The sequence below is a fragment of the Coffea arabica genome, chromosome 8e (genome assembly GCF_036785885.1).
Source record: "Coffea arabica cultivar ET-39 chromosome 8e, Coffea Arabica ET-39 HiFi, whole genome shotgun sequence".
Lineage (NCBI taxonomy): Eukaryota > Viridiplantae > Streptophyta > Magnoliopsida > Gentianales > Rubiaceae > Coffea > Coffea arabica.
Genome location: NC_092324.1, coordinates 37,319,270 through 37,346,795, shown reverse-complemented (window position 1 = coordinate 37,346,795; position 27,526 = coordinate 37,319,270). Strand labels below are relative to the sequence as shown.

The window sequence follows — 27,526 nt, the reverse complement described above, 5'->3', positions numbered from 1 at the left end:
ACTTGAAATTTTATCGCGTACAAATTTTTTGCATGCCTAGTGGGACCATCTCTACCTTCCATCTCTTCTCTTCGCATATTCAACTACATCCATCATCGATGGTACCAAAAAATAATAAATCCATGACTGCTCGTTCCAAGGCTACTAATGCCGAACCTGTTCAAGAAGCTGCACATGTTATCACCAGTACTCGTGCTATTGGTCCTGTGACAAGGAGTATGATAAGAACTTCTACCCAAATTAGTATGGAGGTTCTATCTGTATCAACTCCCGTCTTTGGTTCAACATCATCAATGCGCTCTTCTCCCACAACGGGGATCAAAGACGTTCCTGCCTCAATTGAGAAGACTTTTGTCATGCTCGAACTCGGATCTGGATCCAAATTTTCTAAGTATGATGATGATTCATCAAGCACTGGATTAGCTTTTTCACATAAAATTCTTCAATCGAAGTTTTCTATTGAAGATTATACTGCTTCTTTTGCCGCAAAGCCTGCTATGATGACAAACACTTTAAATCTCGAAGAGCAAGTTTCGAACATATCCAAGATGATGAAGACTATGATGAAACATATCAAGGACTAAGATGCTCTCATCACCCAACTACTCACTCAAAAAGATCACGTTCCTGAAGAAAGCCATATGAACTCTAAGGAGCACCAAGAGCATGAAATTCTCTCATCTAAAAGCAAGGACAATGTAAAGAAAGTATACGTGACCACCGAGAGAACTATCCCTGTAGAACAACTGAAGGAACGCGTTGAAGACGTGATTAAGGATAAAAGGGAGGGTGGCTCAAAGTCAAGCTTTACCTACTCCAAGTCTTACACTGCTAGAATTGATAACCTAGCGATGCCTGCTGGACATCAACCGCCTAAATTTCAACATTTCGATGGAAAAGGCAGTCCAAAACAACATGTGATTTATTTCATCGAGACCTGTAATAATGTTGGAACCTATGGTGACATGCTAGTCAAACAGTTTGTTCGGTCCAAGAAAAAAGAAAAAAAAAAGTTACAAGAGAAAAGAAGAAAAAAGGAAGAAAAAAATAGAGAGATGATTATCTTAAGTGGCGACATTCTAACCAACGATGGTGTAAAGGAAACCTCCTCCAAATCAGAAGAGGTCCTCTTCTTTGATCGGTTCCAATAACGGTCTTAACTACTACTACCGTTTGCCAATGAATGGGTTCCTCCTTGGGTTGATTCGGTACCCTGGACTTGAGTTTTCTCTTTTTCAATAGCCTTGATAGAATCGTGAAGTTCAATATTTCAATTTCAGTATCTTCTCTCCTAGAAGTCATGGTTAAAAATTATGAAGTTTTTGATGGCATTTTCGTTATTGGAATTGCCAGTTTTGTCTCTTTGATGGCCCGTTGAGAGCCTTTTGAAAACTTATTTTTCCTGACAATACTTTCCAAGCGAGTATTTGTAAATTTGTCCTTCTGCAAGATAGATGCAATAAGACTCGTTCCAGAATCTATAGTTTCATTATGACACATTGATTCATTGACAGAAGTAACCTGGCCATTCTTTGATGACTGTTGGGGGATCTTAACAATGAATTTAAAGAAAGAGACGCTATTTGACCGTGTTGACCATCAGGCATCGTAGTTTTTTGTGATCAATGGATGCTGCATATGAATAGCTATAGTCATTCACGATCGTGTCTACGTGCGAACTGAGGACTCCCATAATTGAATAGCCTTACCCAAAGTATAAGTGTGAGTAATCTCTTTCAAATTATTTGAAATATCCTGACAGAATCCGAATTGTCTACTAAATCTGCAAGGATTATATCTTTTAATAGTAAAGATATTATCCTTACATAGAGTCAAGTGGCAAGAGCGTTGACTAATAAAGTAGCTCGTAAGCCTTGATGATAAGGATCCATCGTCGATCAACACCTTTTCTTCATTCTCAATCTAACACAATTTGGAAAGTATCAAGGGATTCACTTTTTTGAAGATTTCCTTAACTTCTGATTTACTATAAAATATTGTCATTTTCTCACCACTAAATTTTGTCATACGCGCGTGGTGACTACTTACTTGATTATTTTTATAATATACGTCAAAATATTGGCCAATCCAAGCATAGACGTAATGGATTGGAAGAATTATCCCACATTCTCCAAAATTAGGGGCGTAGACGATCTCTCTCAACCCATGATATATGCTCGCAAGAATAGGAATTGCAAGGCAAAATTTTTTTCTTGTAGCCATTAAGCATACAACCTTGAAGACACTTGGACGAATGCAATTGAGCTTTTTGCTTGGCAAAAGAAATTTGCAAATCTAACAAGCTATGAATGTCGCAATATAGGTTTCCTTTCTTAAAGATCCTGGGATATCTAATGTGTCAAAAGGGACGTTGAAATCCTTTGTATCTGCAAGATCATGAGGCTCTACGCTTTCAAAAAGGTTATAGGTCATTTTTTGTTTAAATGTGGTCTTTTTTCTATTCACCCTGTTCGGAGGAGCCCTATACCTAGCCTCTCCTTTGAACCAGAAGCGGATCCAGTCTTTTATCCACACTCCTTGGTCATTCGTCCAAAGGTGATAGTAAGCGAAAAAAAAATGCCTGCAACTCTCAGGGAGAAGTAGCTTCCCTTCTTTGTCACGAGTGAGAAGTTCTTGTGCTGAAAGAACAATTTCATCAAAGAACGAGCCATCGATTGAAAGGTCACCAAATCGATAAAGATCCCAAAGTGTGATGGACAACTCCCTAATGGGCGTATGGAGTGTATTTGTCGAGAGACACCAATATTTGAAGAAATCTCGCAAGATATTTTCACAATGATTGTAGGAGAATCTCGACGCGTAGACGGTTTCAAATATACCAGCAATTGTGAGCACTTCTTTATATCTTCCAAGGATGTCCTCGACCCACTCCCAATAATGAGAGGTGAAGCATGCCTCATCAAAGAAGGACGAAAGAATCTTGCATGTAGTTTTGTCAATATTGAATCTCATGAATAAAAGCATGAATTTGGCTATATCTGGATCTCCATTATGAAGTGACGAGATTAATACGACCACTTCTTTCTCCCTCGAAGTAGTGAAGAAAGTCGATTGTGCTGCAACTTCCTTAGTCAACTTGCTAGTCCAATCTTCAAGATGAAAGCATCCTTCAAGGGGTATAAAAGACTCAACAAAGACACCAATTGTTGGCTTATTAACATATAGTGATAGATTTTTCGATTGAAATCCTCCCCACTCATCCGTCCATGAAATATGTGGTAACGGCGTGGCATAGTCCTTAATTTGCATGGTTGTTGAAATTTTCGTAAAAGAAGATATTAGATAATGGAGGGAAATTTCTACAAAATTTTGGTAATTAAATTACCTAATTAGTTGTCCTTTTCTTAAGTCTCCGAAATTTCTTGAAGCTCCCCTTCAAGGGTGATTTTGGTTACTTACAAGGAAGCAAGTTAATAAAGTTGAGATATTGACATGGACTGGTGCGAAAATTAAGGCCGGCGTTCTAGCAAAAAATAAATTGCTTAAATATCATACTTAGTGTTATTCTAATATGTGAATCAAATGGCCAGGCTATCTTATGATACATGCTGATGAAAGTCTACAAGTTTAAAACACATGACAAGTAGACATACGAATTGCAAGTGCCAATCACATTCGAAACATCAAGGATGCATCAAAATAAACACGCCAAGTCTGTTGTCGAAGTTCTTTTTAGCAATTAAGTGCTAAGAAGTGAAGCCTTAGGTACCTAATAAACAAAAAAATGGTATCGGTAGGGCGCAAATAGTGGGTGGCACCAATTTGGTAGAAGCAACCGTCAAATATTTTTACTTTAAAGCATGACCATTCATAGTGCATTATCAAGTTTTCACCTTAACGCATTACTGGCGGCCATAATATAGTAATCAGTTTGTGGTGGAAAGTTTCATGCAAGACCAACAAAGACGATGATTCATATGGTACTTAACATCTTGCATGGAAAATAAATAGCCGCGTGCATACCTTAAAATAATTCAAGAGCGGGACGGCAAAGGTGATAACCAGTTTCAAATTGTTTCTTTTAGTCAAAAGACAGCAAAGCGGAGCAAATGACAAGTAATAAGTGGTGGTGGTAGCAACAAAGTAATTTGCAGTAGCATCAACTTGATGATGAAAATTAAAAAGAATGGAATGAAGCTTGATTTTTAAAAAGCTTTCATTGAAGAATTGATGGCTTCGGTCTTGACTATTTATAATAAGTGCTATTTGAATCCAAGAAGAGTTAAGTTCTGCAATTCAAGGAATCCGTAAGATGAGTTTGAAGTTGATTATAAGTCTAACATCATTCTGGCTTCGGGACTTACCAGCTTGGTTGATCGAGATTGGACTATGCATATCCCGTAGACTCCTAATGAATTTCAAATACTACTTGGAGTTCTCTATGGCAATTAATCTCTTGAATGTGCCGTGCATAGATCTCTTGGATTAAGGTGCGGGTGTGATTTGAAGATGGAAGTGAAAAGGAAAAAAAATAATTCTTTATGATATGGGATTGTAATTTATATTTCCTATTTAGGCTCTTGATAAAAAGTTTGTTCCTTCTAAGATTGGATTTTACAAGCCGTAAAGAGACTAGTGGTTAAGGATTTCAAATTTGTTTGGAGTTCGAATTCATTGCCTACTTTAGCAATGGTCCAGCAAAGATGGCGTTTGTAATAGATTCAACTAAGGAATTCTTCTTGTTCGGTTTGGAATATTAAAACACTCATATTGTTTGCCATCCGAAAGCAAAATTGGTTTATCAAGTTCTTTGGGATTGTGTTGGTAATTGCGGAACTTGCAATGACAAGGAATTTTAATTCAACGTGGAATTGAGCAAGTGTGATTTGTTAATTCATGGGTTGTGGTTATGTTTCACAATTGGTACGGAACTCCTTTTTGAGTTTTCGGGTTCAATTTAGCAGTTTACCAAGGATGCAAATTCTAGCTTTAAGAGGTTACCCGAACCTTACAAGGGAAAGAATTCTTGTGCGCATAATGTTCAAATTCCTAAAAGTAAAAGGAGATTTATGGCTAAGGCAGTGGACTTGAGGATATTGCATGGTATGGCTTGATCTTGGAAATTAAGATGGCTCGATCTTGGAAATTGAGATTACTAATTCACCAAGATATGAGTCAGTGAATAATGTGGCATCTTGCATGGCCATCTTACGTGACTGAGTCATTGCCATCAAGTTTCTAAAAGCCTTAAGTGTGGTTCATTTATGAGTTTTGTTGAAAAATTAATATTTTAACGGTGTTGGGATTGAAGTTAAAAAAAAATGTTGAAACTTGTCTATTCAGATCTTCCTTCAAGCTTTTAGCATTCACAAACAAGTTTTGAGGGAGCATTTGTAGACAATGGGATTTTAATTAAATTCTAAAAATTACCATTATTTCTATGTCTCATTTTTTGTCCAATTGGATATTGTTATATGTCATGTACACTTGAAAAATTGGTTATTAAATGGCCAATTATATCTCGGCACGTGTCAAGTTGAGGTGTTCCAATCAACTGAAATTGTTGGGATATCTCCACAAATCAAATCATATCATGTCACATGTCTATATGACTTAACAAGATATTAGACAAATATCAAAATATTTATTTCTTATTAAAGAGATAATATTTATAGCTGTTTAATCCATATATATTTCTTATATATTTCAATAGCTTGTCCAATCAAATGGCGCCACGTCACGTGTCCCTACAAATTTGGCCAATCAAGGAATTACTTATTGGTATTATCTCTTTATTAATAAATACAAAAGAAGAGATAATATTTAAGTTGGCACGGCCCTAATATGACTACATGTCTTGTTAGACAAGTAGAGCAGTATACATGTTTCCAACCTCTATCTCAGACCATAGCTATAAATAGAGGTCTTTCTACCAAATCAAAGGACACGAAGAGGCATCTCACGCACTCAAGTTCTAAAGCTCCAAGTTATGAAGGCCTCTATCTTCAAGTTCTTCAAGTCTTCCATATATTAAGGCTTAAGTCTTCATATATCCTCGAAGTTCTTCAAATCTTCTCGCGTCCCATTTTTCGCGATGAAAATAAAAGGTTTATAAAAGATGATGTTTCATTTAAAAATAAGTGAAAAAAGGACCTAAAATAGGATTTTAAAGAATGCGATGGTTTTGATCCAAAATTTTGTCTAAAAAGGGTTTTAAAGAAAAATATGAGTCATCACTTGGTATTAAATTTTGAGTGTACCAAGTCACCAAAAAATATTTTTGACAAAAATAAAATAAAACCCTTTTCGACAACTCCATGTCTTTGAAAACAAGAGAAAATGAGTTCGGGATCCACGGTTGAAGAAAGGGAAGGCAAAGGTTCAACTGATTCAAACCAAATGCACCCTTTCAACCTAGTCTAACCTAGTCGCGTGGTTTAGTTAAAATTTCTCTAATCTAACCCTTAAATTTATCACGTTTGGATGTTTCCTACATGGATGCAAATCTAAATTTATAGAAAATATCGAAATGGACAAAATGTCCATTCAAAGATTTAATTGAACCAATCGCATTAATTGCAAAGACCAATATAATTCCTTGAAGGGGGTCATGAGTATGCGAATGATGAAATTAAAAGAAAAGAAAAGAAAATTAAATTATATACATAGGTATAGGTAATCCAAGAAAAATGAATGCAGCATAATGGGTACGGGAGGCAAAAAACTCGTGACATAATTTTTTTATATAAGGATTAATGGGATATTTAAACTAAAAAAATTATAATCACCCATTTCCATGTTCAAAGAATAATTTTCCTAATATGAACAAGCAAATGAACTAACTTATTTTACAATTTCTTAAATGAAATGCAATTATAAATGATTTGATTAATACATATAGAGGATAAAGGATAATATAATAGGCAATATCATGCAAATGAGAAAAGATCCTATAAATATGCATGAAAATGTAATGAATATCACACAAAAATGAATCTAACTCATAAATGATCTAAGGGTCTAGCATTTGGTTAACTCATTTCTAAAAATCCTTGTTAGCATTGGACTAGCAAGTAAGCGGAATGGGGAAGCCACAACTAGGATTGGACTAGTTTTGTGACGTCACACATTAACAATACATAATAAGACAAATAAGCATAAATTAAAACAAATAAACACATAAGAACACGTAGCACGTAACACATAAGTATAATATCTAGATACAAAAATTCTAAGGAAAGCGGGTAAGGCACATAATACATAAGCCACATAAACACACAACCTACCTATTACATCGGGGAGTCAAACTACAATCTAAATGAGAAAAGTATGATAAAATAAACCTACCTATCATATCTATTACATTGGTCTATCTAATTACAATTTTTGTAAAAAATGTTACCTATCTATTACATCTTGAGGTATTTAAACACCTCTCAAACAATTAAAAATTAACTAAACAAACATAAGAAAATTCAAATGAACGTTTAAATCAAATAAATAAAGCATATAGAAATATATAAGCACATAGAAACACGTAGGAGCACATAAGAGCACGTAATTAATATTGCAATAATAATAATAGGGGTACCTCCCTTTTGAAGTGGTGACCTAATGGAGTTACATGGTCCTATTTATACTCAAAATGAACAAAAGAATCATGGCACCAATTTAATTGAAAAATAAAATAATGATAAAAATTCATCTTAATATGTCAAACGCATAGAAATTGAAGAACATCTAAAAATTACAAGTTAAATAATATTCAAAAGTAACATAATTAGCTATTAAAGAAAAGAAACAATCATAATAAAGAGAGTCAAAATTCATTAGGGACTGAATTGCAAAAATAAAAAATTTTAAGGGTAAAAATATAATTTTCCAAAGTTTAGAGGGCAAAATTAAATAAAAGATAAAATTTAGGGACCAAAGTGCAATTAATTTAAGGACCTAAGTGAAAGAAATTTAAAATGTTCTGGGCTGCAGTGAAACTACTCCAAAGATCAGGAGCTAAATTGAAAATTTCGGTTTCTGCCTTGGGTAAGAAAAGGCCATCGGGCCATCATTTCATTTCTTTGGGCCGAACACTACTTAAGCCCAGTCGAAATCCAAGCCAAAACACACAGGCTAACCCGTCTTTTATCACTCAAACCCAACCAAAATTAAAGAAATGACCCATCAGAAAATAAACCTTAGCCCAATTCCCTTTTTTTTCTTTTCTTTTCTTTCTTTTCCTTTTGTTCTTCCTCTTCTTTTTTTTTTCTTCTCCTTCCACTGCAGCAAGTTGAAACTTACATCAGTTGGCCGCCGGTGGCGCCACCGCTACTGGACCGCCACCAGCGGTTGTTGCTGGCGACCGACAACCTCTCCAGTCATCAAATTTCACCAAAATACACCCCTCTCACTCGATTTTTCGTGTAGATTTCATTTTCGGAGTTTGTTTTTACAAAAAAATGACCCGAAAATATCCAAAATGTCAAAAAAATCCAGCTTTTATGTTTTTAAACCCTTAAATCTTCACCAAAAAAACATAAAATTTATACTACAACACTCCTTTTGATTTTTACAACATAACTATGAACTGAAATGAATAAAAGCAGCATCAAATGTGACGAAATTAAATCAAAACAGTCCTAAAAATAAAAAAAATCCTTCAATACTTTTAAGGCTCAAAACTCCAAAATTTTAAAATAACCACACATTTTCGAACCTACACTAGCAAACGGCCACCTATTTTGACAAAAAAAAAACATGCACAATGTTCGGCTTTTAATTCATTTTCCATTTTTGTATTTTATCAAACATGTAGCATGCATGCGCAAAAGCTATTTCTCTTTCTTCAATCTTGCTTGTAACTTAACCTCAAAATTTAACAACCTAACGGCAACAATAAAACCAGCAAGAGGCAGGGACAAATCAGCAATTAAACATACCTTAAATATAACTAATAATAAAGGGAAAGAAAAAGAAAAAGAAATCAGAAAAAGAAAGGAAAACTACCTCAACTGGAATTACGGTCCTTTGGCTAGAGTTTGGAGGAAATTCCAAACTTTGATTGTCCAACAGGTGGCTGCCCCTCCCCTCTTTTGATGTTGTGTGTGAGTGTGTTGGGAGAAAGAGAAGGAGCCGAGAGAGCTCCAAAAGTTTTGGTTAAGTTTTTTTTGGTTCTTGCTTGGTTAAGAAAAGAGAGAGCCGAGAGGTTGTATTGGGAAAGAGAGTGAAGTTCGTTTTTCTTGTCAAAATGATGGTCTTCCCACCTAATGAAAAGAAAGGTGTATGGCCATTGAGTGTGAAATGGGTTAATAGTTGTTTCAGTGGGAAAAATGATGAAAATGTGTAAGTTTAGTTTGATTTTTTATTTTTTCTTTTTTTTTTAATTTTCTTTTCTTAAAATTAACTTGCAAAAATAAGAAAAAAATACACATTAAAATGCAAGAAAATAGATAACTCATTAAATAGAAAAAATTCAACAAAATATTAAAATTTGACAAAAATTTGGTGTCTATAGCTTGCCCCTCTTTGTCTGGAGTTTCGAAGAAATTGAAAACAAAGATGTGGACACCATATTACTTACCTGTCTCTTTTAACTGCACCTGAGTTAAAGTAACAAGTTAACACTTGGCTATAATTATTGAGCAAAATGATACAATAATGTTGCAGAAAATATGACCGAACTCATGTAGAATTGGCTACGTATCCCACTATGAGAATCAGGTCAAAGGTAGTTCGAATATCAGTGAACTACAATAAAACAAGTGCATTGGCCAACTGTAATCTTTGCAAAGTCGAAGAAGTCCGAACCCTCAGAACTTCTAAATATGAAACACAAAAATAACTGAGAAAGCACAATTATTAATCAAAATAGTCAAGACAAGTAGACTGTGGAGGGACGCGGTTACGCTCCAACAGGAAATTAAATGTGATTGTCAAGAAGGGAGACAGAAGGGTGCGCGGCGGACGCTGAGACTGGCCAACAGGAATTTAAATTTGATTATCAAGAAGTAATAGATTAGTGGGATAAGACCTGAACCCAATAAACAAAAATAGTCAGTGGGATCAGTGACGTAGCTAGGATATTTTCCCTGAGGGAACCAAAATTTTTTCGAATAAAATTATCTTAATATGCTATGTTCAAACTAATTTTTATTTATTTAAATATATGATATCTTAAAATATCAAATTTTAATTTTAATTATAAAGATATGTCTATTTCATAAATATGTAGCATAGTCATAACTAAAATTAAGATAACAAATACAATTTGATTAAATATCTTATAACATCACAAATCACTTAGGTTGCATATTATGAGAGAAGATTCTCCAATATGTCATCTGTGCAAAAACAAAATTATAACTATGTAATATAAATATAATTATTTTCAATTAAAAAAAGATAAAAGTTATGTTAATATACCTTGAAATTTCATCCTCTTTTATTAAAAGTAAATTGAAATTTACGTTCTTTCATAGAACTAAATTCATCTCTAATTGAATCAATGCTAAATTTTCAAACAACTTCCTTTTTTTATATACATTGTTAGGCAATCATTCAAGAAATGATCTTTTATCTTGTTTTGGAGTTTTATTTGGATTATTTTCATAATTGAAAATGTCCTTCTATAGACTATAAAATGGAGTCAGGATTTTTTCCTTGGGAAAGGGACCAAAATTTTCTGAACAAAATTATCCTAGTATGTTATGTTCAAAATAATTTTCATCTATTTAAATATATGACATCTTAAAATGTCAAATATTAATTTTAATTATAAAGGTATGTCTATTTCATAAATATGCAGCATAGTCATAACAAAAATTAGGACAAAAATAACCGTTGATTAAATATCTTATAACATAACAAACTACCGAAATTGTACATTATGAGAAGATGCTTCAATATGTCATTTGTGCAAAAATAAAAATATAAATATAAATCCACAATATAATATAACTATTTTCAATTAATAAAACATAAAAGTTATGTTAGCATACCTTGAAATTTTAACCTCTTTTCTTAAAAGTAAATTGAGTTTTACGTTCTTTCATAGAACTAAATTCATCTATAATTGAATCGGTGCTAAATTTTGATCATCCTTTTTTTTATGTACATTGTTAGACAATTATTCAAGAAATTATCTTTTATCTTGTTTTGGAGTTTTGTTTTGATTATATTCACAATTGAAAATGTATGTTCTATAGTTGCAGTTGATATAGAAAGAATGAGAACAGATATAATCAATCTGCCAATAACAGGATATATCACTTAATTTCTTGTCTTCACCAAGCTTTCAAGTTATTATTTGTATATTTGTATATAAGTCAACAAGAGGATAGATCACTAATTTTAAATTTTTTATCAATTAGGCTAAGGTGTATATTTGTATATGGACCAATAAAGTAATTATTTTTATTTTAGCCCATTGATAATTATGAATTAAGTCTTTTATTATAATACATCAAATCGGGTCAATTTACTATGGATCATCAAATTATATGTTTAATTTTTTGAATGTTAAATAATTAGTACAATAAAAAATAAATACATTTTTTTGAAGAAAACATTAAATCAAAAGGTGGCTAATTCATACACACACACAGATATATATACATATATATATATATAAACTCTCATAATATAAACTAAAATTGTAAAAAATTAGGGGGAGCCAACTTTAACTTATACATATATTTACATATTATGAATTAAAATTTTCAAAACTTGGGGGGACCATGGCCCCCCTCTGCCCCCCTTGGCTCCATCATTAAGTGGGATAAAACTCAAACCTGTCGTGGTTGGTGAAAACGGTCAGTGGCATAAGATCCAAGCCTGCCGATGTTGGTGGAATAAAATCCAATACCAACAAGATAAAAATCGTCAGTGGGATAAGACCCGAGCCTACCGAGATTGAGGGGATAAAATCCAAACCCAATAAAATAAAAACGGTCAGTGGGATAAAACCCGAGTCTGCCAAGATTAGTGGGATAAAACCTAACCCAACAAAAATAAAAACGGAAGAAATGAAAACACAAGTTCTATGCTATCGAACTAAAAGATCAGAATGCATGTTGCTCAAAAGATAATAAACCAAGAAAAACTTACCTGGGGGACTTACAACTCTTTTGATTTTTCGAACTTTAAAAGAATGGAATAATAATTTTCTTTTCTTTCTTTAGAAATGTAGAACGAAACTTGGAGCTTAATCCTTCTACCATTTGCCCCAGTGTAAATCATGCTCAACTAAACCAGTATTATGTCACATAATTTTCTCTGCAAAAAGGAATAAAGGAAAAGAAACAACTGTGACAGAAACACTGCCACCACCATGTAATCCCTTTACCTTGAGAGCCGTATAAACATGAGTTTCAATATCGACAAATTGTTTCCTTAGGTTCGATCGACAACCTCTTCAGAATCTTTGTAACTGTCAAATGTCAATTATCCAGACTTTATTATCATAGGACCTTCAATTTCATGACTCCTTTGAAATAAATTATAGGGGATTGTCTTTTGGATGAGACCCAATAAATGAGAAACATAAACAATAAAAAATGTATTATTTATCATGCAATAATGCTAATATGAAATAAATAATGATACATAATAAATAAATAAAATAATAAATAGAATAGTAAAACAAAATTGTTGAATTTTTTAATATAGGTCCAAGGATCAAAAGTTGGATTCATATTTAAATGACGGCCTTTAATGAGGAAAAATGCTCCATTTGACCCCTTCGACGTCCTCCATTTTGGAATTCGTTGTCAGCAAAAGAACTATAGTATGAAAAAGACCCAAATCAACATAGTCACCAGCTTTCAGACTTCAGTATCTTTTTCTTCGTTCACGATTCTCTTGTATTCCAAAACCTTACCTTAGCGTCCTTTCGGGTTTTCACTAAAGTTACCCCAATCCTTTTTCTTTTTTTTCTTCTTTTTTTTGTTGCTTTTGTTTTTGTTTTTTTGTTTTTTATTTTTTTATTGTTTTAAAAGGTGTCCTTTCAGGTTTTCACATTGAAACATAGGCAAGACAATTTTAACCCCAACTGTATCATTCCAGTCATATTTTGAGAATTTGTGGCATCAGTGAGATAATCATCTCTGACATATTTCAGCAAAGTTATATTTGCGTCATTTGCTAATTAATTAAGAAAAATTTTTCTTAAAGTACTGCAAAAGATGAAAGTCGGCAACTTTGGACTCTTGTAACTAGGATCAGATGAAATAGTGAAGGAAAAGTTGAGACTTGAAAGTAGATCATATGATGGGTTTGCAATCATTTGAGATAGCATTCTTTCGAAAAACTTGCTCTAGTCTAGGGTTGGAAAGAGATAAAATTTGCCCCAGTTTAATTCTAACCAATTTTCTCTATTTTTCTTTTCTTTTTCTTTTTTTCTTCCTTTATTTTTCTTTTCTCTCTTTTTTTCATTTTTTTTTCAAAAAAATAAAATTGCCTCAGTATAGGGTTAGTGATTTTAATGGACTGCCAAGCAAAAAAGGAAGGTGGTTCTGAAAATTCAAAAAAAAAAAAAAATTAGGGATAGGATATCGAAATGAAAAAATGAGAGGAAGTATGCCTTAAATCCGTCTCTTGCAGTATTTTTAAAGAATTTTTTTTTTGTAATCAAATGAAAATTTTTTTGCACATGTCTGCATTGATTGGTTGGGAAAAAACTTGACCGTCCATTTCCATAAGGATAAGCGCTCCCCCAATGATGGAGCCAAGGAGGGGCAGAGGGGGGCCTAGTTTTGAAAATTTTAATTCATAATATGTAAATATATATATAAGTTAAAGTGGGCCCCCCCCTAATTTTTTACAATTTTAGTTTATATTATGAGAGTTTATATATATATGTATCTATATATCTGTGTGTGTGTGTATGAATTAGCCACCTTTTGATTTAATATTTTCTTCAAAAAAAGGTATTTATTTTTTATTGTACTAATTATTTAACATTCAAAAAATTAAACATATAATTTGATGATCCATAGTAAATTGACCCAATTTGATGTATTATAACAAAAGACTCAATTCATAATTATCAATGGGCTAAAATAAAATAATTACTTTATTGGTCCATATACAAATATACACCTTAGCCTAATTGATAAAAAATTTAAAATTAGTGATCTATCCTCTTGTTGACTTATATACAAATATACAAATAATTACTTGAAAGCTTGGTGAAGACAAGAAATTAAGTGATATATCCTGTTATTGGCAGATTGATTATATTTGTTCTCACTCTTTCTATATCAACTGCAACTATAGAACATACATTTTCAATTGTGAATATAATCAAAACAAAACTCCAAAACAAGATAAAAGATAATTTCTTGAATGATTGTCTAACAATGTACATAAAAAAAAAGATGATCAAAATTTGGCACCGATTCAATTATAGATGAATTTAGTTCTATGAAAGAACGTAAAACTCAATTTACTTTTAAGAAAAGATGTTAAAATTTCAAGGTATGCTAACATAACTTTTATGTTTTATTAATTGAAAATAGTTATATTATATTGTGGATTTATATTTATATTTATATTTTTGCACAAATGACATATTGAAGCATCTTCTCATAATGCACAATTTGGGTAGTTTGTTATGTTATAAGATATTTAATCAACGGTTATTTTTGTCCTAATTTTTGTTATGACTATGCTGCATATTTATGAAATAGACATACCTTTATAATTAAAATTAATATTTGACATTTTAAGATGTCATATATTTAAATAGACGAAAATTATTTTGAACATAACATACTAGGATAATTTTGTTCAGAAAAATTTTGGCCCCTCTCCCAAGGAAAAATCCTGACTCCATTTTATAGTTTATAGAAGGACATTTTCAATTATGAAAATAATCCAAATAAAACTCCAAAATAAGATAAAAGATCATTTCTTGAATGATTGCCTAACAATATATATAAAAAAAAGGAAGTTGTTCGAAAATTTAGCATTGATTCAATTAGAGATGAATTTAGTTCTATGAAAGAACGTAAATTTCAATTTACTTTTAATAAAAGAGGATGAAATTTCAAGGTATATTAACATAACTTTTATCTTTTTTTAATTGAAAATAATTATATTTATATTACATAGTTATAATTTTGTTTTTGCACAGATGACATATTGGAGAATCTTCTCTCATAATATGCAACCTAAGTGATTTGTGATGTTATAAGATATTTAATCAAATTTTATTTGTTATCTTAATTTTAGTTATGACTATGCTACATATTTATGAAATAGATATTCGAAAAAATTTTGGCCCCTTCAGGGAAAATATCCTGGCTACGTCACTGGCTCCTCCGGATAGCACTTTCTTAACAATGAATGATTCTTGCCAATTGGGAGCAAACTTCCCTTTAGTCTCCTCTTGCATTGGAAGAATCCATTTCAAGACCTTATCTCCAACTTCAAACAAACAGAGTTTAACTTTTTTATTATAAACCCGAGTCATTCATTGCTGATAATATTGTCCATGACAGACGGCATTCAACCTTTTTCATCAATTAGACACAACTGCTCATAGCGTTCCCTGACCCATTTAGCATCTTTTATCTGAGCCTCCACTAAAATGCGTAAGGAAGGAATTTCAACTTCTGCAGGCCATACTGCTTCCATTCCATACATAAGAGAGTAAGGAGTTGCTGCGATAGAAGTCCCGATCGCCGCTCTATACGCCATCAATGCATAAGGCAACTTCCCATGCTAATTCCGATGTGTTTTAGTCATTTTTCAAATTCTTATTTGCGGCTTCCGCAGCTCCATTCATCTGAAGTATGTAAACAACAGAATTTCGATGCATAACCTTAAACCGTTTGCATAATCCATTCACCATGTCAATATTGAGATCTTTTGCATTGTCAGTAATCAGCGTCTCTGGTACCCCAAAACGACAAATGATATTATTTTCTCAAAAAATCTGACATCACTTTCTTAGTCACATGCTCATAGGAAATGACCATCGAATTTCAAAATGGTGACATTCAAGGGATCAAAGGATTTTATTTGTGGCAATCTAATAGAACATACGTAATAAATATATAGAAAATAATTTTAAAATGCAAGGGAAGTCCTCCATTCCATTGAGTTCAAAGTTTACCGAAATTTCACAAAATAACAAATATACAGATATGATTGCTATTCAAAGACATATCTAACCCAAACATTTATTTCCATTTCAGCAATTTCCTTGAATGAGACAAGTTATATTAACTGAAACGAAATAAAGGTCCAAAAAATGAAAGCGATTTCTTTATAACAACAGATCCAGACTATAGCCCTATCTGGATATGAATCTATACAAAAAGACAATCCCCTTAAATTTATCGAAATTCCTTTCGAGAGAGAAGATAATCAGCAGTTCAATTTTGAAGGGCTTCTTCGAAAATTGGCAAAAATTCTGAATCCACTGAAGACCCTTCCCTGAAAGTAGATCCAGCGAACCATTGAGATATATTTCAACCTCTTCAATAAGATCCTCTTTCTCTGACATTATTACCTCTTTTCAAGCACAAAAGATTTCAACTTTTCATCAAAAATATCATCTGTATTTTTTAGTCATGGATTCTTCAGCAGACATCAGCTTTCTCATTCTCACATGATCAACTTTCATTATGCCAAACAGCTTAGTTTCATCTGTGATGAATTGCATGGGGTTGACAAAATCTTCATCAGCTATGATAGCCTCTACAGTACTCTCGTGTTCAGGTAAAGGATTTTTATTAACATTCGATGCTTGTTCTCCTTTTCTCTTGAGGATGATGTCTCCAGCGTCAACCATATCTTGAATTTTGTGCTTTAGGGCCCAACACTTGGCAGCTGTGTCCTGGACTTCCGAAATGATAAGCAAAAATAGCTTGTGGATCATAGCCACTGGAAATGCCTTTGGAGTAGATTTTGGGGGTACAATATCTATTTTACCTGCTTCTTTAAGTTGCTCATACAATTGATTAAGAGGTAGGCCCAAATCTGTGAAAGTTCGGAATGGCTTTTAGGTTTGATTAGCATTGGTTTGGAATGGATTTTGAATGGGATTATTGTTTTGCAGGGTTGATCTGGGACGATAAATAGGATGAGAGTAATTTTGAAAGGTAAGTTGTAAGATTGAAGGTAACGGTGGGGTATTCGAGTGATTTGATCGGGAATGATGAGATTGGGAAGTAGTGTGATAAACAGGTTAAAGGTTAGGGTAATGTGAGTAAGAGATAGCATGAGTAGGATGATTTTGAACTCTAGGTCTGAAAGAGGAGCTTTGATCCCATATAAAAGTAGTCTCTCCTTCTTTCTTGGTAAACGGGGGCTTTTTTCCATTATTGTTTTAATTCTGTAGAGTATCTAACTGCAACTTCAATGCCGATATATTAACAATCTTCCCTGCCTTGACAAATTCATCATACTCCTCCAACTTGTTAATAATAACGGCAAATAAACTTTCAGTCATGCGAAAAATCTCTTCAAAGTAGGGTGGGTCATGAGTCTTGATGAAAGTACGAACAATCTCCTCCTCAGTTATAGGAGGCTCTACTTTGGCAGTTAACTTTCTCCACCGCTTTGCATAGGTCTTGTGATCGTCCGATGACTTTCTTTTTGTACCCTCCGGTGTTGTTCGTGCCGGTGCCAACTCACAAGTAAATTCATATTGCTTTACAAAAGTTGTTAACAGATCCAACCAGGTGTTGACCTCTCTAGATTTCAAATTTAAGTACCAATCTAGAGCATGTCCCTCCAAACTTTTTGGAAATAGACGTATAGGTAAACTTTCATCATCCATGGGTTTACCTAACTTGTTAGCAAACATCTTGAGATGCGTCTTAGGATTTCCGATTCCATCATACTTGCTGAATTTGGGAGTTTTAAATCCCAACGGTAGCTGAATATATGAAAATAGATACAATTCATCGTAATTCAACCCACTATGCCTACTCGATCCCTGATTCTTTTTCATAAATTCATCAAATCGATCCAAACTTTTTAACAGATTCTTGTCAATAGGTTCAGGTTGTTCCTCCATTGTCGCCTTCCCTTGAGAGGTAGTATCCCATACAAAGGGTTCTATAATATGATGGTGGTATCCCTGGGGGTTGGGAGAAATATTCAGATTGGCTTGCGGAATGGTTTGAGGGATTTGATTAGTGGTTGGGTATATTAATGCGTAATTCGGACGCACATAGGAAAGGTCTGGATTTGGTCGGGCAAAGGTATTTTCAAGAAAATTAGTGAAAGGTGGAAGGAAAGCTATTTGGGTATTGGATGAGTGGGGTGGTTGATGGTCTTGTGCAGGTGCGTGATTATCGATAGGTTCTTGATCGTTCGGGACACCACCACCACTATTGCCTGCAACCAACTGATCAATTACCTGCCTTTGTACAGCCATTTCAACACTCAATTCATTAAACTTGTCAAGTACCTCACTTAATTGAGCTCCCAAAGCAATCAAATCTGATGACACAACTAGGGCAGATCTATTCGAAATTTCTAGCATTGAACTCATGTTTATACGTTGTCTTAAAATTCTACTTAGGGACCTGGTGATGATAGGGGTTCTACGAGTAGCTATTGTGAAAAATACCTGATAGTGGAGAAAGAAAACTGATTTAAGAGTGAATTTTCTATCAAATTGCTGCAATTTATTTAAGAAAAAGGAAAAAGACATGAGTTAGTAGATATTTAAATAATTCGGATGCATGTCCTATGGTGGAACTCTTTTTACGCCAGGATCGACCTAACATGATGCAACACCTTTGGAATAAAGTCCCAATTTCAAACCTGTAAATGAATGTAGAAATCAAAGTAGAAATCCTCATTGAATACTGACAAGTTTAATCATTTTTTACAGCTTCATTGATGATTCGGCTGACCATTTTTACAAAATCCTCATGCCTTGCTAAACTAGTACGTTGAGACTCCCTAGAACTTCCTATACTAAACTTCCGAATTCCTTCTTAAATTTTGTCAAATGCATCCAGTGCTCTTTCCAACTTTTCAGTTTTTCTTGCCTCCCTCCTTAATTGTGATCGGACGTCCTCCAAGGCATGATCGGTCACTATAAACTGTAATTGGTAATCCTCGAGCTCTTTCTTCAACTTGTCTATCTGCTTTTCAGGTCTAGCGGGAGCAGACTGTGACTTCTCTCTTGCTTGTTCGACTGTCAGTTTGATCCACTCATTATATTCTGCAATGACCTTGGGTTCCAATTTGTTGACTTGATCCAAGTACAGGTTCTCTAAACCACGAAGATTTTCCCAAGTTTCCAATACCGCGCTCCGACTCTCAGCAATTGTGTTGACTCTGATATTTTCGATCCCTCGTATTGTCGGAATTCTTTGTGGATATCCAAATTGCCTAATGACTCGTTCCAGAACATATGCGACCAATCCATTGGTGCTTGCTAGGGGGATAAAATTGTGTTGGGTAGTCATGAAAATTGGATCCCTAACTTTTGTCCAATCCAAAATCCATTGTATCTTATCGGGTGTCAAGTTATCGAACTCTTGAATAAACTGGTTTAAAGATGCAATTCAATAATACTTTTTGACCCTTTCTCGGTATGATTCGATCCAATTTTCTGCAGGGAGACAAGATCCCAAGGGATTGAGTGTTCTCTTCACTAGATGCTCCATTGCCCACATTTGGAGTACCAAATTTGGCTCATAGAAGAAACCTCTCTTCTTTTGACATTCCGTAGAGGCCGTGAAGATGTCGGCAATAATTACAGGTACCAAGGTAGGGGTCGTTCCATTAATTTCTAAAAATAGACTCTGAACCATATTGATAGTAGAAAAGGCAATCTTTCCATGCTTCTGCGGGAACAACAACAGATTGACCAAAGCTAATCCAAAAGCTTACACTCGCTTCTCTTCCAATTGTTCTTTACTTATGAAAAAATCGGTTCGGTATTGTTCATAGGATTCTCTTTCTTCAAATCGTTCACACAACAACTATAATGGGTACGATCTCGCATCCGGGTGTTGGTTCATGCTAGCTTGCCTCAATCCCAAAAACCTATAAAACTGTTCTCTTGTTCCACTAGTTGGATATATCATAGGGTAATATTTTCCAGGTATCTGCAATAGTCCTTCTATTTCTTCTAAAGTTGGTGTTTGTTCACATTCACCGAATCGAAAAATAGAACCTTTTGAATCCCAATGCCCAAGTAAAACTTGAATGATCGACATTCGGGGTTATGTTTAGAAGACTCGGTAAATGCCCCACATACTTGAACAATTTTTTCACCTCATGTGTCATATTATTTTTTCAGTCTGTTAGTTCCCGAGGTATCTGGTTCAACATTCTGCACGGAGCCATCTGAGGAAAAATTTCACTTTTAGTATCTTACCTCGAAATTTTACCCCTTAGGCAATACAAAATTGTAAACATGTAAGTCACATTGGATTACATATCCGAGACATGAGGTGGCTTATTCCGAACGTGAGATTTCCTATGCGGCGTTCCCTCTATGGTTAATGCATGATGACAATTTATTAAAGCATATTAAACATACAAAGAAATAATTGAAATATGAACTAAAAGTGACCCATTTAAATGATGGGATAAGCCTAAAATGATGTGCAATACATATGCATATGCGATTTAAACATGTTTGATATAAAAGGCGGTCTTATCCTAAACGAGTACCATACTAGGACTCTTATTTCTAATATTTGTCTATGCAGAAAAAGAGAAAACAATGAGAGGTTAGTTCAACAAGTAACACATAACATGTTGGGATAATAAATGATACAAAAATGAAAAGTAAATAAAGCAAAGAAAACGGGGTGAAATCCATCCCCTCGTGTCTAGTGTTACTAATTGGGTAAGGTTAACTCTATTCAAGGTAATTTCTAATATGGATGCATGAGGTTTAGCTTACTAATGCATTTAGACTCGATAAAGGTTTTAAACTCCCAAACCTTCAAATCAAGAGGCGTAAGGTCATCAATTCCAAGGCCTTCGGTCAGTGGCTTGAGTGATCGCTTAAGCATCGCTATGGGCGCATAGCATACTATCCGCATACCTAAGAAAATCGATTCTAATCCTATAAGGAAATGTGAGATAGCGCCCACGAGAAAATTAAAAATAGGATAAAAGCGATGCATACACGTATGATGTGCTTTCTTTAGAGAGGAGGGATTATCATTAAAACACGCGTGAAAGCTCTAAAGTGGTATTCCCCTCCCCCCACCCAAGATGCAAACGTGATACAAGTATATGAATATAAATAAATAAAAATAAATAAATAAATTATCGCATACGCGGATATCAAGAGATGATTGCATGTGTGAAATGCAATAATCCTAAAAATGAGAAAAAAGAAAGAGTAAAAGAAATATGCAACCTAAACATCCAAATATGATAAATGAAAGGGTTAGAAAGGAAAAAGATAACAAACCAAGTGCTTGAACTCTCTAGGTCCCCAATGGAGTCTCCAAATTGTCGTGCCCCATTTTTTGCGATGAAAATAAAAAGTTTATAAAAGATGATGTTTCATTTAAAAATAAGTGAAAAAAAACCTAAAATGGGACTTTAAAGAATGCGATGGTTTGGGTCCAAAATTTAGTCTAAAAAGGGTTTTTAAGAAAAATAGGAGTTACTATTTGGTATTGAATTTTGAGTGTACCACGTCACCAAAAAATATTTTTGACAAAAATAAAATAAAACCCTTTTCGACAACTCCAGGTCTTTGAAAACAAGAGAAAATGAGTTTGGCAGTCACGGTTGAAAAAAAGAAAGACAAAGGTTCAATTGATTCAAACCAAATGCACCATTTCAACCTAGTCTAAACTAGTTGCATGGTTTAGTTAAATTCTCTAATTTAATCCTTATATTTATCATGTTTGGATGTTTCCTACATGGATACAAATCTAAATTTATAGAAAGTATCGAAAGAGACAAAATGTCCATTCAAAGGTTTAATTGAACCAATCGCATTAATGCGAAGGTCAAAATAATTCCTTGAAGGGGTTCACGAGTATACGAACAATGAAATTAAAAGAAAATAAAAGAAAATTAAATTATATACATAGGTATAGGTAATCAATGAGAAAGGAATGCAGCATAATGGGTATGGGAGGCGAAAAAATCGTGACACAATTTTTCTTGTATAAAGATTAATGGGATATTTAAACTAAAAAGTTATAATCACCCATTTCCATGTTCAAAGAATAATTTTCCTAATATGAACAAGCAAATGAACTAACTTATTTCACAATTTATTAAATGAAATGCAATTCTAAATGATATGATTAATATATATAGAGGATAGAGGATAATATAATAGGCAATATCATGCAAATGAGAAAAGATCCTATAAATATGCATGAAAATGTCATGAATATCATACAAAAATGAATCTAACGCACGAACGATCTAAGGGTCTAGCGTTGGACTACCCATTTCTAAAAATCCTTGCTAGCGTTGGACTAATAAGTAAGCGGAGGGGGGAAGTCACAACTAGCATTGGACTAGTATAGGGATATCACACATTAACAATACATAATAAGACAAATAGGCATAAATTAAAACAAATAAATGCATAAGAGCACGCAGCACGTAATAAATAAGTATAATATCTAGATGCAAAAATCCTGAGAAAAACGGATAAGGCATATAACACATAAGTCATATAAACACACAACCTACCTATTACATCAAGGAGCCTAACTACAATCTAAATGGGGAAAGAATGATAAAATAAACCTATCTATCCTATCTATTACATTGGTCTATCTAATTTCAATTTTTGTAAAAAATATTACCTATCTATTACATCTTGAGGTATTTAAACACCTCTCAAATAATTAAAAATTAACTAAACAAATATAAGAAAATTCAAATGAACATTTAAATCAAATAAATAAAGCATATAGAAATATATAAACACATGGAAACACGTAGGAACACATAAAAGCACGTAATTGATATTGAAATAATATTAATATGGGTACCACCCTTTTGAAGTGGTGATCTAATGGAGTTACATGGCCCTATTTATACTCAAAATGAACAAAAGAATCATGGCACCAATTTAATTGAAAAATAATAATAATAATAATAATAATAAATTCATCTTAATATGTCAAACGCATAGAAATTTAAGAACATCTAAAAATTACAAGTTAAATAATATTCAAAAGTAACATAATTAGCTATTAAAGAAAAGAAACAATCATAATAAAGAGAGTCAAAATTCATTAGGGACTGAATTGCAAAAATCAAAAAATTTTAAGGGTAAAAATATAATTTTCCAAAGTTTAGAAGGCAAAATTAAATAAAAGATAAAATTTAGGGACCAAAGTGCAATTAATTTAAGGACCTAAGTGAAAGAAATTTAAAATGTTCTGGGCTGCAGTGAAACTACTCCAAAGATCAGGAGCTAAATTGAAAATTTCGATTTCTGCCTTGGGTAAGAAAAGGCCATCGGGCCATCATTTCATTTCTTTGGTCCGAACACTACTTAAGCCCAGTCGAAGTCCAAGCCAAAAGACACAGGCCAGCCCTTATTTTATCACTCAAACCTAACCAAAATTAAAGAAATGCCCATTAGAAAATAAACCTTAGCCCAATTTCCTTTTTTTTTTCTTTCTTTCTTTTTCCTTCTCTTCTTCTTCTTCTTTTTTTTCTTCTCCTTCCACTCCGGCAAGTTGAAGCTTACTTCAGTTACCGAGTTAGTTTTTATAAAAAATGACCCGAAAGTGTCCAAAATATCAAAAAAAATCCAGCTTTTATATTTTTAAACTCTCAAATCTTCACCAAAAAAACATAAAATTTATACTACAACACTCGTGATTTTTACAACATAATTATGAACTGAAATCAATAAAAGCGACAACAAATGTGACGAAATTAAATCAAAACAGTCCTAAAAATAAAAAAAATCCTTAATACTTTTAAGGCTCAAAACTTCGAAATTTTTGAATAACCACACATTTTCGGACCTACACTAGCAAACGGTCACCTATTTTGACAAAAAAAAAAACATGCACAATGTAGCATGCATGCACAAAAGCTATTTCTCTTTCTTCAATCTTGCTTGTAACTTAACCTCAAAATTTAATAGCCTAACGGCAACAATAAAACCAGCAAGAGGCAGGGACAAATCAACAACTGAACATGCCTTAAATATAACGAATAATAAGGGGAAGAAAAAGAAAAAGAAATCAGAAAAAAGAAGGAAAACTACCTCAACTAGAATTACGGTCCTTTGGCTAGAGTTTGGAGGAAATTCCAAGCTTTGATTGTCCAACAGGTAGCTACCCCTCCCCTCTTTTGATGTTGTGTGTGAGTGTGTTGGGAGAAAGAGAGGGTGCCGAGAGAGCTCCAAAAGTTTTGGTGGAGTTTCTTTTGGTTCTTGCCTGGTTAAGAAAAGAGAGAGCTGAGAGGTTGTATTGGGAGAGAAAGTGGAGTTCCTTTTTCTTGTCAAAATGATGGTCTTCCCACCTAATGAAAAGAAATGTGTATGGCCATTGAGTGTGAAATGGGTTAATAGTTGTTTTGGTAAGAAAAATGATGAAAATGTGTAAGTTTAGTTTGATTTTTGACTTTTTTTTTAATTTTCTTTTCTTAAAATTAAACTACAAAAATGAGAAAAAAATACACATTAAAATGCAAGAAAATAGATAACTCATTAAATAGAAAAAATTCGAGAAAACATTAAAATTTGACAAAAATTTGGTGTCTACATTCCATATCAAGATTTGAAGGAATCGGTGGTCGATCCAGGAACAAGCTGCGAAGCTCTTGGATTAGCATTTGAAGGGACGAATCGAGGGAAACTCTCTACAAGTTTAGGGGAATTCGGGAGACTATACTCACATATTTTCTTAAATTTATATATTGTATATTTGTCGTGTATTTTTCTTGTCCTTTGCCGACTTGAAATTTTATCGCTTACATATAGATCAACTGAGCTTCGTAAATTCATGCCCTTTTCTTCCTTTTTTTAAAACTGGATTCATGGCATCTTTATAATCTTGAACTTTTTTACAGGAAGCAGTAGGAATGTTTTTCAAGAGTTGTATTATGCAATATGGGACATTTCGAAATATATTCCCGATTTGGGCTCTTGGTGAATTTTGCAAATGTGTCCTCCATGTCTAACTCAGCAATGCTGAAAGTGATAAAATTGGACATTACAAGCATCCGAGCCAAAATATTACCAAACATGTATGGAAGCTTTGAAATCAAGCCGGTTGCTTCATTTGTTTGTCAATTCCTTTTATATATCTTACCGTGCTACAAACTTGAGAATATCCTTGGAATATTCCAATCTATATCTATAATGTTAAATGTTAACATTTTAATTTACGTGGTATGTATTGGATTTCTCTAAATGTTAAATATTCCAATCTATCTCTATAATGTTGGATGTCAACATTTTAATTTAGGTGGTTTATATTTGATTTCTCTAAAGTTACCCTCACTAAAAAAAATTAAAAGAGTATGTAGTGTCCTGAAATTTGAATGCCTTTTGCATATTGTTGAGGTTAGCTATCCATTTAACTTCATTTTTTTTAATGGTTCAAGAAGAGACTCCAAATCTACAAGGGAGAAGGGGGAAAGGGAAGCAATTGCCTCAACTTTTAGGTTTACGAGGAATGAATGCAATTTACACAAAAATATATGTTATGCGTATAGGAGACTTGGCAGAGTTGGCAACCAAAGGAATGCACTAATAAGTCTAGGAAGAAAGGGAATGAAACAAACATCGGAGAAAAGAAAAAAGAGAAAGAAACTGGATTATAAAATTATATTGAAAGCACTCAGATTTTCTTCTTTTCTTTAAAGCCAATTTACTTTTGCTTTGAACATATATAGTAGCACGTTCTTGTTATGTTTTCTAGTATATGACTCAGAAAAGTAAAAATTCAAGCTTATAAAAGGGACTTATTTCATTATACCAATTTGCCAAATTTCAGAGGACTAGTCAGTCTGGGAGGTAATCAAGTAGTTCATACATTGAGTATCCAACTATTTTACATTCGCCGCTCTGTAATGATTAGTTTGAAGTAACAAAAATTCAATTATAAAAAAGTAAAAATAATAAATCTCACCCAATAAGGGTGGCCGACATTAACTTAAACTGAAATATGAAAAAAAAACTAAATTGAAACTTGTAAGAATAAGACTACAATGTCTCCATGTCATAATGCAATCATCACAATAAAGGGTTATTAACTATCGAGCTCTCTCTATGAGAGTCTAACATGATTCCAAAATTAAGACTCGAATGTGTTATATTGCAACTCACAACAGTAAATGGTGATGGTCTCAACTCTCTTATTAAGACCCATGATCGTAGCTTACACGATTCTGAAGATAAATTCTGAACTATTTGTGTATTGATTGCCACTCTGGCGCTTGAGAACGTTAGACATGAGAATACTAGACATAAAGAGTAGGGTTTTGGTTTTAACTTATAAATCATAATAGTAATAAATTTAAGGTGTACCTTATGATCTAACTCCATAATTCACTAATGTCTAGCATCCATGATTATTTCTAATAAGGGTTTATTTTAAGTATTTTTAAGTGCATTTTATTAGTTAATTTTGGCTTGATTATTTAGTTTTATAACTAAAATAACGAAGGTTTTGGTAAAAAACTACATTTTATGTTAAAGTGGCTAACATTGCATTTCTATTGATTTTAATGGTAAAAACTTCATTTTCATGCAGGATTAATGACCAAAGGATGTCAATTGAGGTGAAAAGTGGATAATTGGTGATGAATTTAAGTGATAAAGAAGAAATGAAATGAATTGAAAAAATGTAAGTTAAAACAACTCTGGCACATTTTCGTATTTTGACTATATCTGGAGCTATACATATTTGATTGAGGTGATCTTTATACCATTTTGAATCTAAGAGATAGATCTAAATTTGGTATGAAGATATCAGAATCCAATTTAGCCGTTTTCTCAGTCAAAAGGTCGAAATACCAAAATTCAACACTGCTGTCCAAAGTTGAAAATAGGGGTTTGACCAGGTGTTAGTATTTTGATCATATCTCAGTCTACAAAACTCCAATTTAGATTATTCTTGAAGTATTGTAAAACTAATTCAAAGGGCTACAACTTTTATGTTTTGCACAAAAGCTAGTTCGGCATCCATCATAGAAAAAATCGTAGTTGAATCGAGGCAAAAAACACAGAGTTGAAAATGCGAGTCAACAAAACGTGGTTTGATGCCGCGTTTTGTGAAGTCGTGTTTTGTAGCCGAAATTCTGCAATTTGCTCAGTCATTTCTCTTATATTCACACCACTTTCCAGCTATTCTTGGTAAGAGATATAGCTAAGGTTCCAAGTCAAAAGCCATTGTTTTTGACTTTCCTAACAAATTTGAGATTTGAGAATCATTAGGTAGAAAATTTGGACCGATGGAAAGGTGCCTCATATCAGTTTTATATAGAGAGCAACCAGAGAGGAAAATTATCATACGGGAGAAGCTTGAAGAGTGCAAAAATGTAGTTCTTCCATTTCCTTAGTGTAGGATAGTTTAACTAGTTAGTTTATCCTTCTTGTTTATTAGTTAGATGAAGCAGAGGTTGGAGAATAAAG

General features: G+C 33.3%; 1 pseudogene; it reads left to right on the top strand.

Moving 5' to 3' along the window:
- The window catches only part of LOC113703481 (lupeol synthase-like), a 39,221-nt pseudogene extending 14,153 nt beyond the window's left edge, over nucleotides 1–25,068 (top strand).
- The last annotated feature ends 2,458 nt before the right edge of the window (nucleotides 25,069–27,526 follow it).